The 15,045-nt window shown below is 31.7% G+C and overlaps 1 pseudogene; it reads left to right on the top strand.

Annotated features, from left to right (window-relative positions):
* Positions 1-1,130: 1,130 nt before the first annotated feature.
* On the top strand, positions 1,131-14,159 carry LOC123710153 (annotated as a pseudogene).
* Positions 14,160-15,045: the final 886 nt, after the last annotated feature.

The following is a 15,045-nucleotide window of genomic DNA, read 5'->3' as shown; positions in this document are numbered from 1 at the left end:
TTTAAAGGCGGCGAGGAAGACTTACGACAGTTCCTTCACTTTGTTTTTCTTTACCCTAAGAGATAGTTGCACAAATAGAAAGATTTGATGATCAGCCGATCAGGCAAACCCCTCTCCAAGCTCATCTATGATATTTCAATCAATCGATGCCGTCTATTGGAAAAAGGTTTATTTGAAACAAATATTTCCATTAATTATTTTTGCTCTCTCGTATCGAGTGGGCGTGGACGTCAAAGAAAAAGGACTTTCTAAAAATGATATTTTGAAATAGAGAGATGGATATAAATTTTTAATTAGTTGTATTTTCCAGCGTCAGACGCAATGTCTGTTAACAATTTTATTTTCATATTCATACAAGAGTTTATTTCTAATTAACTGGATGATAATTAACTTGTCTTTTGAAAGTTTAGCCCTAGGCATCTTTGTGCATTTTCTATATTGTTTATGATATTCTCGTACGAGTAATGTTGTCAAAGAGTATAATTATTTCATTATGCGATAATATATTCGTACAATGTTTCCTGTGATATTTTATTTGCACAATAGGGAAAATAATCTTCATAATAAGATCCATGATCTTTTTAGGTCTAAAGTAAGCCGGTTTTCTCACGATTTTCACCGTTCCAGCGAATGTTAAATACGCATATAGAAAGAATGTCATTGGTAGCCAGGAATAGAATCTAACCTCAGGGATGAGAGGCGCACGCTGAAGCCACTAGGCCAACACTGCCCAACAGGGGAAATATGATATTATTAAATTTAATTATGATTTTTATTTTATTCCTAACGTATAGTTATTATTCATATAATTAAATATAAATTGTATAGAAGTAGTAATAATTTAAAAATATAATTGTATTTATTAACTTACGCCGCTATTTGTTTGTCGCAATAGAACAGGGGGGTTTTTTAAACTAAATTGTCTTTTCTAGCAAGTGATGAGTAATAATAATGAATGAACACAACTTTGACAACTAGAATTTTACTTTTAAAAGTCGCAAAAGTATTTTTGTTGTCGCAATCCTTGTACAACGTTAAGTTAAATTGTGTGGCGCATCTGTTTAATAATCTATGGAAGCTTTGAAGGCTGTTGCTGAAGCTTTCGAATATAGGGCAGGGATCAGTGCGCAGCCAGAGCTCGGCCTGGGTGGAGGTGAGCTTTACTATTTATATTTACTTCATATCTATCTAAGCAGTGTCTACAACGTAGTATGCTTAATGTCGTAGTAATTTTGTTTCTTCAAATATCTTTGAGGGAAATTTTATCTCAGAGCATTCCTAGGCAAACGACGGACATTTTACAAAAACTTATTGTCAATAAAACGTTTAATAAGCTTTAAAAGTTATACATTAATTTTTGCACTAAATAAAAAATAGAAAAATACAATTACAATATAGATATGTGAAGATCTTGAGTGTAGAATTTAGTAGATTAATGTCAGTCAAGGAAATGGAATCAAAAATAGGACGAGGTCTTTTGTAATTCCAGTTCCCCTGCTTCTCATTAAGTACGATTTCCAAATGGCTTTAGTGACTGCCATTAGAAGGGTTCGCTTTTGTCTTGGCCTCGTTAGTATGCACCACTGAATGGTGGAATTTCCATACAAAAGATAGCGATCTATACCCGGAAACGCCAATACTTTTATTTATTTCCTATCACTAAAATTAATTATACTAAAAATATAGCCAAAGGAATGCATATTATATATACAAAAAAGTTCAAACATTTATAAAACTTAGGAAGGAATATATCAATAAAAATAGATTAAATACTATACCTAATTCTGGTTTGATGGTTTTATGAACAAAAGACAATTAATTGGTAAAAAATTCATATATACCAAATAATATTTTCATTATTCAGTTATATCCTACTCGGTGTTGTACAGATCTTTTGTTACACTTGTTTTCCTGGATATCAAACTTCTGAGGGCGTGGCTAATGGAGCTATTAGATTAAAGACATTTAGAATCGTGATTAACCGCGTACCATGAACCCCGTAAGACGAATTGGACTTTGGCATCCTGGAAAATAATAAAGCGAGGATAATCTATTCTGTGGATGATCCGAAACTCTTCATTTCACTGATTTTCAGGATAACAACGTATTTATGGACAGCTCTGTATCCGTAGACTAGCTTAAATCTTTAGCCTGATTTATTTATTTATTACCAACACAACATTATTATTATATAATACATTATATACTATTTTCTTAACCTATATAGTAATAATTAAAAAATTCAAACAAATTTCAAAGTAATGTTTTTTTTTGCTTTATTTTTCCACTTTTGGGTACGTAATATGTATTTAGGTAAGCCACTACAGAAAAATGTTTTAGAATATCGAAAAGCGTCATTTGATACTAAGTAAACATTTGATATTGATTCGGTGAAATCAATTCTGATCAAACGCATTACTCTCGTCGCCAATATGTCGCCTTTGTATTGTCGCTCCAGATAATTTGACATTATACGATACTGCCTTGGTACCTCGAATATATTTGGAGACATTTAACTTGACTAATTGTTAGTTTAAAAAACGCTGCACTTAAATTACGAAATTAAAGACGTTTTCTTACTTCAATTTCATGTCCTATATATTATGTCTTAATATTGTTTGCACTATGAACGGAACGAGGCGTTCAAAATTAATTCTTACGTGCGTTTTTCCCCGGCTGTGTACAAATATTTATTCACATGATTAAGGGAGGTAACGCAAACTTTTAATGAAATAATTACAAGTTAGTTTACACTACGAATACGCTTACGATAAAGTATATCGAAACTTAATCGCGAATTGGTTATGTCAGTGAAAACAGCGCTTTGGTAAATTAATTTTAGATTATGTACATGTAGGTCATGAATTGATCGACATTATTTTCTTGATAATGTATTAGAAAATAGCATGTTAATATATTAGAGGGAAATAAAAACAAAATGTATATTGTAATACTTGAGGGAATATTGAAACTTGTAACTTTTTTTTTAAATTTAATTGTAGCTTGAACCACAGAGTCACTATATATATTTAGCTTTACTGTAGAAATTGTTTCATAATAAATTTAGTACTTCAGATAAATTATTGGCGCATCAAACTTTTTAGGTCTGGGCTTTAGATATCTGTATCTTTTTCATGATTGACAAATGATCAATCTAATAGGCAATTGTGCGTTGTCTCAAAATTAACTAAAACAATAAAAACTAGCCATATTATTACCTTCAATTATTTACTATTAGTACATATGACTGACATGCATGGCATACTTACATTCGTATTATTACTTTTAAAAATATTAAAATAAAAACATCCTTTTGGTACAGTATTGTCTTTTGTTAACATAGCTTTTACACATTAAGAAAACACTTTTTAAACGGATTGAAGCTATGTATTTTTATAAACTTATATTTACATAATTTTAAATTTCCTTTTTTTGCGACGTTTCGCGTGCTTTACAGCGTGCATGGTCACGGTGACATTTAATAATGTAAATAATTATAAGTTTATAATAATAATCCTTTTGGTACCTTTCCGTGGACCGTTCCCAGCCTAGGTTTCGTACTTCATGAACAAAATTTAATTATAATAATTTAAAATTTGAAATACATCGCTTATAGTATTTGTCATTCATATATAGAGATATAAACTTTATTAAATTGAGATATAAACTTTATTAAATTGAGATATAAGCTTTATTAAATTGAGATATAAGCTTTATTAAATTGAGATATTAACTTTATCAAATTGAGATATTAACTTTATTAAATTGAGATATAAGCTTTATAAAATTGTGACATAAACTTTATTAAATTGAGATAAAAGCTTTATTAAATTGTGATATAAACTTTATTAAATTGAAATATAAACTTTATTAACCTAAGATACAAAATTTATTAAACCAATCTTACAGAATTAAAGAAATTAGTCGGAACTTAACAAAATTACTCATATTAATTGACGGCCCAACAACGCAGTACCGAAACAACTTTATGTTCTTGTTAATTGTAAACTTTATAAGCTAAGAATTAAAGGACAGTATAAATGTTACTACAGTGAGTAAGGTCATGGCAAAGGTGCTCCTTACGGAGTAGGTGGTTGCATCAAAAATGTATGTAACAATTTGGTCGCAATGGGCCTTTACCCATCTACGTACGTCTTACGTGCCTGATTATGATGTAATGTTTAAAAGAAAAGTATAAAGGTATAGAGATTTACGGAATAGAAGATCCAACTGTTCGAGATGTTCAAGAAATGGTCGCAAAAATAAAATAAATACTTATAATGGGACATTTAAGATTCACCAACTTTCTTGGAATCGAAACGACCCATTACTTGTAAGGAGGCTTAGTTGTGTGCTTGCATGCAAACTGCATTTGTAGCACAGACAGTCCACATTTTGAAATTGGTCAGATAAAGGTTCCATTCGATGAAGAAATATATCTCTGAGAAGTGTAGACACAGCTAATGCTTCTACAGTTACTTATAGGCCAAATCTGATTACAACTGAAGAAGAAACAGTTTCTCAGGATCCCCTTTCACTTCCCTATAAGAGATCGAGGTTCCTATCAGACTCAGATGTAATTTTTCCTTCACAACGTGTTCAGCCATTACGGCAGCATTTTTCAATCACTTCATTGACAGCGAAGATGACGAACATACTACAAGCACGAACATACTAGATGATTCTAGCGTACATACTACAAGCATACTATAAGCGACGACGTTTGTAACACGCTAGAGTATATTTTGGTCATCTTTTGTTTTTATGATCTCTTATTTTATTTATTAATTAAGAGCTGAACTACAGGGTTTATTTTTTATGTCTCTTTTAATGTGAAGTAGTATAATACAACCAGATTGTTTCATTCTAAGTAATACATCGTTTTTTAGTTAGGTTTTATTTAGCCAAAATACTCATTTAATCTTTTCTGTGGATTTTGTAGTATTTTCTGTTGACAGTTAGTAATTAAAATATCTAGTTATCAGTACAAATTAAGGCTTTGATCTCTGATACAATTTTTGCCATGCTTATTTTATCTTTTTGATTAATAAATGCGGAATTAAAAAAAAATTACTAATTTTTTTCATACTGGATTTGTTTATGACCCATATAAGCTTTCTGTGCCTGACATACGCCGTCGACTTTTTTAGTCTAAGGCAATTCGGTTTTCTCACGATATTTTCATTCACCTTTTGAACGAATATTAAATGCGCACATAGAAATAAAGTCCGTTGGTACACAGCCATGGTTATCGAACGTACGACCTCAGGAATGAGCGTCGCACTCTAAAGCTACTAGTCCAGCACTATATTTCAGAGATACGAATCACAATTTTCCGATTTCAAAATAGAGATTTTTATTTTATGTATGAATGCGCATTTTCAACGTCTCAGTTCAGAAATAACTAAGGCTATCGAAATGTCTATGAAAATTGAAAGATGATAAATTATATGAAAAATCTGAAACTCGGGCAGTGTCGAAGTTATTCGACGATTCATCCATCATTTATTAAATTGAATGAAAATCGATGAACGGTACGGTTTTAGATTCATATCATAAAAGATTGAGGATCTTACAATGGAGTTTCCATTTTCTATATCCTGTGTCGTCCATATAATCTTCGTCGGTAATTCTTCAATCATATTTTAGTATCGGTTATTTACCATTTTTGTTTGGCGTTTCATTTATACATTTTAGAGATAAATTCCTTATTACGCTACCTTATACGCTTTTTATTTGCAAAAATAATTATAAATGATTGTCGCCCATTTTATACTGATTTCAATCTCAATCAAAACAGGTAAAATCTGATCTTTGGAAACGTGAAACCCGATTCAATTATTCTTCACGTTGAATTAGTACTTACGCCTAGTTTTTCTGAGACAACACCAACAACACATGTATGTGTTGTAATTTCCGTGAAAAGTTTGGGACTGTCTTTTTTGTTTATTTAAAAATCTAAACGATTAATTAAACATTTTTGATAATTTCAAGTATTTTAATCCAGTATACTAAGCAATATAGTAAGTAGTATAGTAAGCAAAGCATACTATTCGCATATAAATTTGAATTTTCTTTCATAAACTGACATTCAATAGAAAGAAATTCGGTTGTACAAAGAAATGTACATTAATTTGAGTTTTAACCCAGATTAATATCATGCAACTTGTATAAATACATTATCAAATGCCTATATGCAGTTAAAATAACGCTGTCTAAGAAATTAAATTCTGTATGTAAGCAGAGCGCTCATTAGTGTTATTGTCTCGGCGTCCTTCGAACGACTGAAGCTGAAACACAATTTATTACGCGTCTAAGCCAGTGCAGAATGATTAATTACACTCTACCCTCGTTATGGTCTGCAATAATCGATTACGTCCAAGTTTGTTCATACTATGTTACTATTACACTGCTTTACTTATTGAGGTTATATAATATCCCTAAGGTCGTAGGTTCGATCCCCGGCTGTGCATGAATTTCTGTCTATGTGCATTTAACATTCGCTCGAACGGTAAAAGAAAGTAGCGAAAAGGAAACCGGCTTGCCTTAGACACAAATATTCGACGCCGTGACGTACTTGCCTTTTAGATTGACATATGATCATGAAACAGATACCTAAAAAGCCTATATGAACCTAAAAAGCTTGTAGCACCACCATTTTTTATATATATTTATAATTTAATATGCTCAAGATGTAATGTTGTCTTACTTGATGTAATGTTGTTTATTTCAATAGAAGATCTTTACTTTGGAACACAAAGTATTCAAAAATAAACATATGTTTCTTTACACAACATTTTAAATATATCTAAAAAGAAAAAAAATTAAGCACATTTAAATCGTTATCAGTGTCGGTTGAATGCTTTTATTAATAAATTCTTAAAGATATTCTTTAAAACATCTTTAAGAAGCAAAAAACATATAATTGTCTGTTAACGCATCGTTATCCGTTAAATACCCAATAACAATATAGATAAAACAATGGCCCGTCAGAGCTATTGATCCCGATACGTCCTGCCACCTTGACCCCAAGCCCCGGGGTCTTCATAAACGCCCCTTATCATTCACGATTTTATCCCTATTGAAATACCTACGCCTCAAGGAATTTCTCTTTTATTTGTGCGAAATATTCGTGAATAATTGAGTTAAAATGAATTTATGATTGTACTTCAAGGCTTAGAGGTTAACGCACATGTATTACCTGTAGAATTGTATTAATTGACTTAAACAAATATAAATAGGAATATACGTAGATGTATACTGTCATTCTTTGAATATCACGTAACTTCAAATATTAACCTCTTGCATTGTGGATGTCGATTGATGGTCTGGGAAGATCATAATTTTACGAATAATAAAAAGCTATTTACAGGGAATTTAATAAATAAAAATAACCTTCTTTTTTGTTATATATAGACAAAATATCGACTATGTTATATAATTTCTACGCTACACAAGATATTTTCTTTTCGAACTGTGGAATCGACTCCCGTTGGTACGACCTCGAAGGTCTAAGCTCTCGACTAAGCACTCACTATGGTCTGCGAAGATTGCCCTCTTTGGGCGTACGTTGTAAAAAAAAAATTTTAAATACAACACATTACAGCACTACAACTTAAATGGAGATAGGCGCGGCTCGTTGTACAGATGGAAGATGATGAAGGAAGGGTAACTGAATGGGCTGAACCAAAAGGAGAAATAAGAACAGACCAATAGATACATTTGATTGAAAGAGTAGCTTGGAAAAATAGGATGCTAACACTTTAAGATAAAATAGGATGGAAAACGTTGGAGGAGGGCACCAGGGGCTTAGAATAAGAAAATTGTGTAATGTATCTGTTTTCTTGTATATTATGTAAACTACATATTTAAAGACTTATGATAAAAAAAAATTGTTTATTTATTTCCAACACACAAATATATAGTTAAAAGGAGGACCCAGCATTAAAGGAGGCTTATTATTATTATTGTACTTCCATTTCATTTAACTCTTACTGTGGGTATGTTCATGTTCCACCACGATGTATTCAAAAACTTATTACACCATGGCTATACAATTATAATCACTTTCCTTGAAGTTATAGATCACTGCCGTGTAATTCTTTCAAGGGGAAGGTGAATTTTTAAAGGCGACTTTGGTGCCTATTTAGCGTGGTCGAGTATTTGAACCCTATGTTTGACACCAATTGTAAATAACTTACCTTTGACATTATGTTAATGTTCTTATTATATGACATTGTAAAAATTTATATGAAATTTGTATGCCTATTTATATATGGCTGATTGTGCGGATATTTGTAGTTGATCGATCTAATTGTAACACTATCTTGGATAATGGAAAACGACTACACTATAACTTTTTAGTGCCTGCGGGGAACAAAAAGTGCCATACTGCACTGTACTGGCTGATGTTTAAGAAATATTCCCTTAGGAATCAGTGTTGCCAGATGTTGTCGGTGACGAACCCCTAGACTAATTTGATTTCCCCCCAGAAATCCTATAAGGGAATGGTAGCATGGGCCATGGCGCCATTCTTTAAAGCGGCGGTCATGTTGGGATTGTTGGAAAAGGAAAGACATCACGCAAAGTATCCGTAATAGAAAATGAATTGACAGGTTCAAGTTTTATTCGGTTTTTGGTAAAACGAATTTATTATTAGTAAGGTTAACCACACGGATCCTATTCATATTATTACGATGTGTTCGTACTTCAATTTTGTTCCAAAATCATGAACGTGACATACAACCTTACTCGGTTGTAAAACCCCTAAATCTGGAGGAAATCCTCTGATCCTCTGATCCCACTGTTAGGAATAAGAAATTGTACAATTACTTATGTCATTGGTTGTAGTTTTTATTAGTTATATATCATTAGCAATATATCCTTAATCAGTTAGCATATCGTCTATTTGCGTTACCTTAACTGACTTGAATTATCTTTTCTATTGTCAGCAAGATGGTGGTATTCACGCGTATAACACCCGAGATGGGTGATGCGGTCTTGAAGCATCTCCGTGACAGCTTCTTTGCTGATGAACCCCTCAACAAGGCCGTGGGGTTATGCGAGCGTGGACAGCCACATGCTGAATTGGAGAGACTCTGCACAGCAACTATAGCTGATGGACTATCTGTTGCTGTTCTTGAGGGTAACACGGTGAGTTTCCAAGCTTTGCCATTTTTTTTTATATTAAGTCACTTAGGGAGGTATAAGCAGCAGACCACTCGATTGTGCATGTTGCATGGATCTGGTTTCCGCTGCGCCTTCAGTTCTCATATCATGTTCAAAGGTCGCGAAGAGATCGCTCGAAAGCGATAAGGCCGCCGCCGCCGTAATAAATTAATAATAAAATTTAAATAAATTAATAATAAAATTTAAATAAATTAATAATAAAATTTAAATAAATTAATAATAAAATTTAATTAAATTAATAATAAAATTTAAATAAATTAATAATAAAATTTAAATAAATAATACTAATAATTTATAGTAAATATTTGATGGACCTCGTTTTGACTTGTGTGATATTGGAGATCATAAATAATATAAAATAGAAAAGACACTTTTCGTAAAGTTGATCATCTGATACGTGTTATCTATTCGCCGGGTTTGGGAAAAACTTTTAAAAGTATTGGGAACAAGTAAGATTGATTAATAAAAGTCGAGTTTATTTCTTAGCAAAATGAGGCTAGAGTACCACAATTCAGAGGATTTTCATCCGAATATTCATAGAAAGTTATTATACGAAATAATTCATGTCCATGGTATGGTTAAATGAAATCAGTGTTTTTGTTAAATCCGAACATCCAGTATATGAACATTTTTTGCCTGAGTTACGTAAAAGGCAAACAATAATTAATCGGATAAACATACTCTAAAACTAACTAACTAACCGTAGGTGAGTTTCATCATCGGACGTCGAGGCAGTATTCTGCCTATATTATATTCCAATCTTATCACCTCGACGTCCGTCGTTCCACGACTGATCATTTTTTAAGGCACCAGCTGCCCACTGAAGTGTTACCGAACTTCGACTATGAAAATCGACTTTGGATCCTTCATAAAACAGAGTATCAATTCTTAAAAGGCCTGCAGCGCACTTGCGAGACCTCTCGCATTGTGAGTGTCCATGCGCAACACTATAACTTAACATCAGTCTTTGTGCTCCCGTTCTATAAAAAAATTACAAACCCTTTAATTATTACCAAATAGATATAATAAATATTTATAGACAAAAATTCAATTGCAATAATTAATATAATTTGTCTCGCAGGTTTTAGGCGTGGCCCTGAACGGAATTTTGTGACCCGGAGACATTGAGAAATCGATGAGGAAAATTCATAAGTCCACCGATGAAAAGTTTAAGAAGGTATACAAATACCTATCTACTAAAATACTATAAAAACATTTTCTTAAACTGCAGTAAAATATAAAAAGTATATTAATAAAAAAAACATTTTCAACGTAATCATTGCCTAGTATTGCATATATGATCGTATCATTGCATATACATATTTTTTATTCTATTTTTTTTTCTTTAGTTTCCCACACGATGATGTACGTTATACTTTTTTTATTAAATTAAATTATTCCTACAGCTACTCATTGAACAATATTCAAACAATTACATTATACACAAAGGCCAAAAACGGAATACACATTCAAACATAAACATAAAGCACAGTTTTATCTATTTATACAAAAAATATAGCAAAGTACAAATTCATACTAAATTCTAGATTATAAGTTCTAAGTTTCATTGATCATTATAATAAATATTTAATATAAAGGAAGAATAACAAAGCCAATATTAATAAAAGATACCAGAGTTTTTTTAATTATTTTTTTAGCATTCTTTAGTCACATTAAATTATTATATATATGTATGTATATATATACTTTAAACTCAAATTTCATATATATTTTAAATAATTATCTGTCTTTCGAATTACAGATCTTCACAATTCTTTACACGGTGAGCGACGACCTGGATCTGTTTAGCACATACCAAGTGGACTGTCTTCTTGAATGCCGTATCATCTCAGTGTCGGACAAGGCACGTGGTCGTGGACTGGCCAGGGAACTCATGAAACGGAGCATTGAGATTGCGAACGAGCATAATTTTAGGGTACTTTTTTGTATTTTTTATTACTTAGGCAAATATTACATAAAATCCATCGAAATCTAACTTCTTTCCTGTTTTTTTTTTATTGAATAGGGGGCAGCAGGCTCATCTGATGTTAAGTGATACCGCCGCCCATGGACACTCTCAATGCCAGAGGGCTTGCGGGTGCGTTTTCGGCCTTTTAATAATTGGTACGCAGTTTTCTTGAAGGACCCTAAGTCGAGTTGTTTCGGAAATACGTCAGTGGGCAGGTAGTTCCACATACTAGTGGTTATAATACATTCAGTTGTGGAACGGCGGACGTCAAGGTGATACGGGTGGAATTTCGTATTCTGCCTCGACGTCCGATGATGAAACTCAGCTGCGGGTATTAATCCGAACAACTCCTCTGAACACTCCGTGGTAAATGCGGTAGCAGATGCAGAGTGACCCCACATCAAACGAAAGCCTTAAAGCGAACCTAGGCCTTCATCCGTACTCTGCAAGTACCACTAGTTGTAGCGATATCGATCCTGACGCCTTTGTATGCTAAGTTGGTAACGCAATCTCTATCAGAGTTACAGAGTATCGACGCTGATAAAGGCTTTGAATATATGAACATTATTGAATAACTCAATTGAGCGAGTAAGGTGGTCGAAGAACACTTTTATTTACCAAAATCTCTCATCGTAGATTTGATTTTATCTAAGTATGTGATGCTTGAGTTAAAAACGATATATATGTATAGATCCTTTACTATAATTAATTAATAATAAACTTCTAACTTTTGCCTAATTCAAAATTTAATAGCGAGTTTTATGGAGGACAAAAATAATTGAATCACACCACATTAGTTTGGCGAGAGATGTTTTTGTTACGAGTTATTTAAATAAAAAGCATTTGTCGTTTCAAGCATCTCACGCAAAAATCATATCATGAATTTATCTATACTTATTCGCGCTCTTAATACAATTCTTTTGATATCCGTATATATATCGGTAAAAGTTCACAATATATTTATTATTTCTGTATGTTATATTTTAGTAACATATTATTATTAACGTCATCTATTACACTTATATTTTAACTAATATATCAAGGTGAATAAAGTAAGTTGTATATCAAATGTGCACGAGTAAATAATATATAATTGAACTCCCAATCAGAATATTTTATTCCAGTATTGTGTTTAGATTCGACTTTCACTTTAAAACAAAAATATCTTCAAATACCTGTAAACATTATTTATATATTTTAGTGTCCCTCCATAATTGCATTGAATGATCTTCATTTCAAAAAAATATGTGGACAAGCATACACATACTAAATTTAGCACACGTTCTAGACACGCTAGATTTTATCCAACAACATCACTTACATTTCCTTTTTTAGTCTACCAATAGAATAAATAACTTTTTGAAATATTTCGTGAGGTAAGTTCATTGGCGGTGGTTGAAGGGATGTTCAAATTATGTTAGAAGCTGGGTGTCAATTGGCTTTTATCGTTTATAACTTATTATAAACGAAACTTAGCTTATAAATAACATAAGATTAGGGGTTGGGTGGCTCGACTAACAATAAACTAACTTGACTTATTGAAGGGTTAATAGATCTAAGGGTTTGTTTCACAATGTACGGATGAGGTCTACATAAGTTCCAAAAAAGCTATTTATTACTTTTTGATAGGATAAACACTATTGTTGCGTTTCACGACTGTCAGATAGCGCAATTCGTCAGATAAAGACCATCATAAGTTGAGTCCGATGAAACGCGAAGTTTCTTATTCGGAACTTTTATCTTCCAAACAATTTATGTGTTGCATAGCTGTTTGGTACTTTATTCATATATTGTGAAATAGACCCTAAGTGACACGTATGTTGCCTATAAAGAATATAAGTTTAGTCAACCTATTAGACAATATCGGAAACAAGAATGTTATATTACAATATACGAGTGTGGGAAATGTCACTTGTATGTTATATGTATGTATGTTGAAACAAAATTCAAGTGATGGTTGCTAAAATTTTGTAACAATTTTATTCTCAGGTATTCAAGGTGGATGCGACAGGAGCGTTCTCTCAACGCATTTGTAGCAGCTTGGGTCTACGCGTGCTACACAAAGTGCGCTACGCCGAGTATTTAAATCCATCCGGCAAACCCGTCTTTAGCGTCTCTCCACCACACGATTCTCTTTGCGTTATGGTCTTAGAAATACCATAAACAATTCTGCAGTACATTATCTTAACTGTAATAGCGATTTCAATATAAATTCTGCTCGTAATTTTAATATATTTGAAAATTTTATAAAGAAAATTGATAATTCTAACCACGAAAGTCCAGTTACATGTTGTTGTAATTACGTTTAAGAAAATTTTAATACTGAGAATATTATTTCCGTTCTAATTGTTAAACGTGAACCAAAGAGGTTCCCCCTCAAGACCCGTTTGTTTATTAATACATGAGCTATTCGGTCTACACCGACCAAGAAAACTACTTAGAAGCCGTATTTAATAATTACATAAATACATTTTCTTACTCGTGTATTAAGAACCTTCGTATTTACTATATGAAATAGATTGCCACTTAAATGTTGACTTTTACATAATTGAATAGACTCACCTAACTTTGAGGAAACTTTTAATCTTAAAAACTCAATGTTATTGTAGTTTTAGGCTAAGAAATACGTATTGATGTTCATTAAAATATTGTTAAACAGTTACAATTCACGTTTTCAAACTGTGTCCAAAATTACTTGTTTTGTTTATATACGATTAGAATATGTTCAGAGGATATATTTTTTAATAACGATTGTATAATTGAGTAACTCACTTTTCTGAAATATTTACACACTAGGTCCCTTATATATATATATGCTTAAAATATCTGCGTATTTATATAAACTAAAGATTATTGGCATTATTTGACTAAAGTAATTTTTTATCCCTTTCTGTCAAATTGTTTTAAATTATTAAATGAGACAGATGACTTACATTTATATGATGCATTTGGACCGATTATTTGCTTTGGAATAAGCGGGTTCAGTTCTCAGCGAGGCATATATATATATATATATATATATATATATATATATATCATTATTCCTTTTCAATATATTATTATAACTTGTACATTTTTTTATCTTTTTTTTATATTCATATATATTTTCTATAAATTTGGAAAGCGGTAAATATAGACCTAACGACCCTTTAATCCAGCCTAAAGTTAATATCTGAAAATGCGCGATACACCGACCACATGAAGAATAATTGAAAACAAAATATTCTCCATTTGTTTAGGTCTCACTTATGATTATTACATTATATTAATTTCCAATTTCAATCATTTGTTTATGAATAAGATCGTTAGTATATATATGAAGTACTTCTGAAATTATTTTTTAATAATATGTATTATTATATCTATGCTAATATTATAAACATTCTGTAATTTTTGGAACAATTCTATAAGATCCGAGTCTTGAAGAATATGACAAAATTCATAATGAACTATTCAGTTCATTTATTGAAGCACAGTTCAGATTAAGGACACATATTTTTAATATTGTAATATCTAAAATACTGTCTGTAGCCTATTTATTAAAGAGGTCCGATTACAAAACCTTTGAATGAATCATTCATAATATATTTCTATGTGTGTTTAAATCTAAATGTACCTATTCTTATATCAATGTATACACTGTGTGGTAGTAGTAGAAAAAGTTATTAAATATGTGTTGAAAATGTATACAAATATAAATAAATACAAATTGTTGTTTTCTTTTCAAAGTTAGGTAGTTGTAGCGGGTTCTAGAATGTAGTAATTACTGATTTGTCGAACTATAAAAATAATAAAAAGCCTCTACCAAAGCGTTCTTTCTACAGCTTTTAGAACATTTAAAACGGTGATTTTAGGTATTACATAGAATATTTCGGAGGTTCCAAAAA

This window comes from Pieris brassicae, chromosome 1 (assembly GCF_905147105.1).
Source record: "Pieris brassicae chromosome 1, ilPieBrab1.1, whole genome shotgun sequence".
NCBI lineage: Eukaryota > Metazoa > Arthropoda > Insecta > Lepidoptera > Pieridae > Pieris > Pieris brassicae.
The sequence above is the reverse complement of the archived record's forward strand: the minus strand, read 5'-3'. Positions and strand labels throughout refer to the sequence as shown.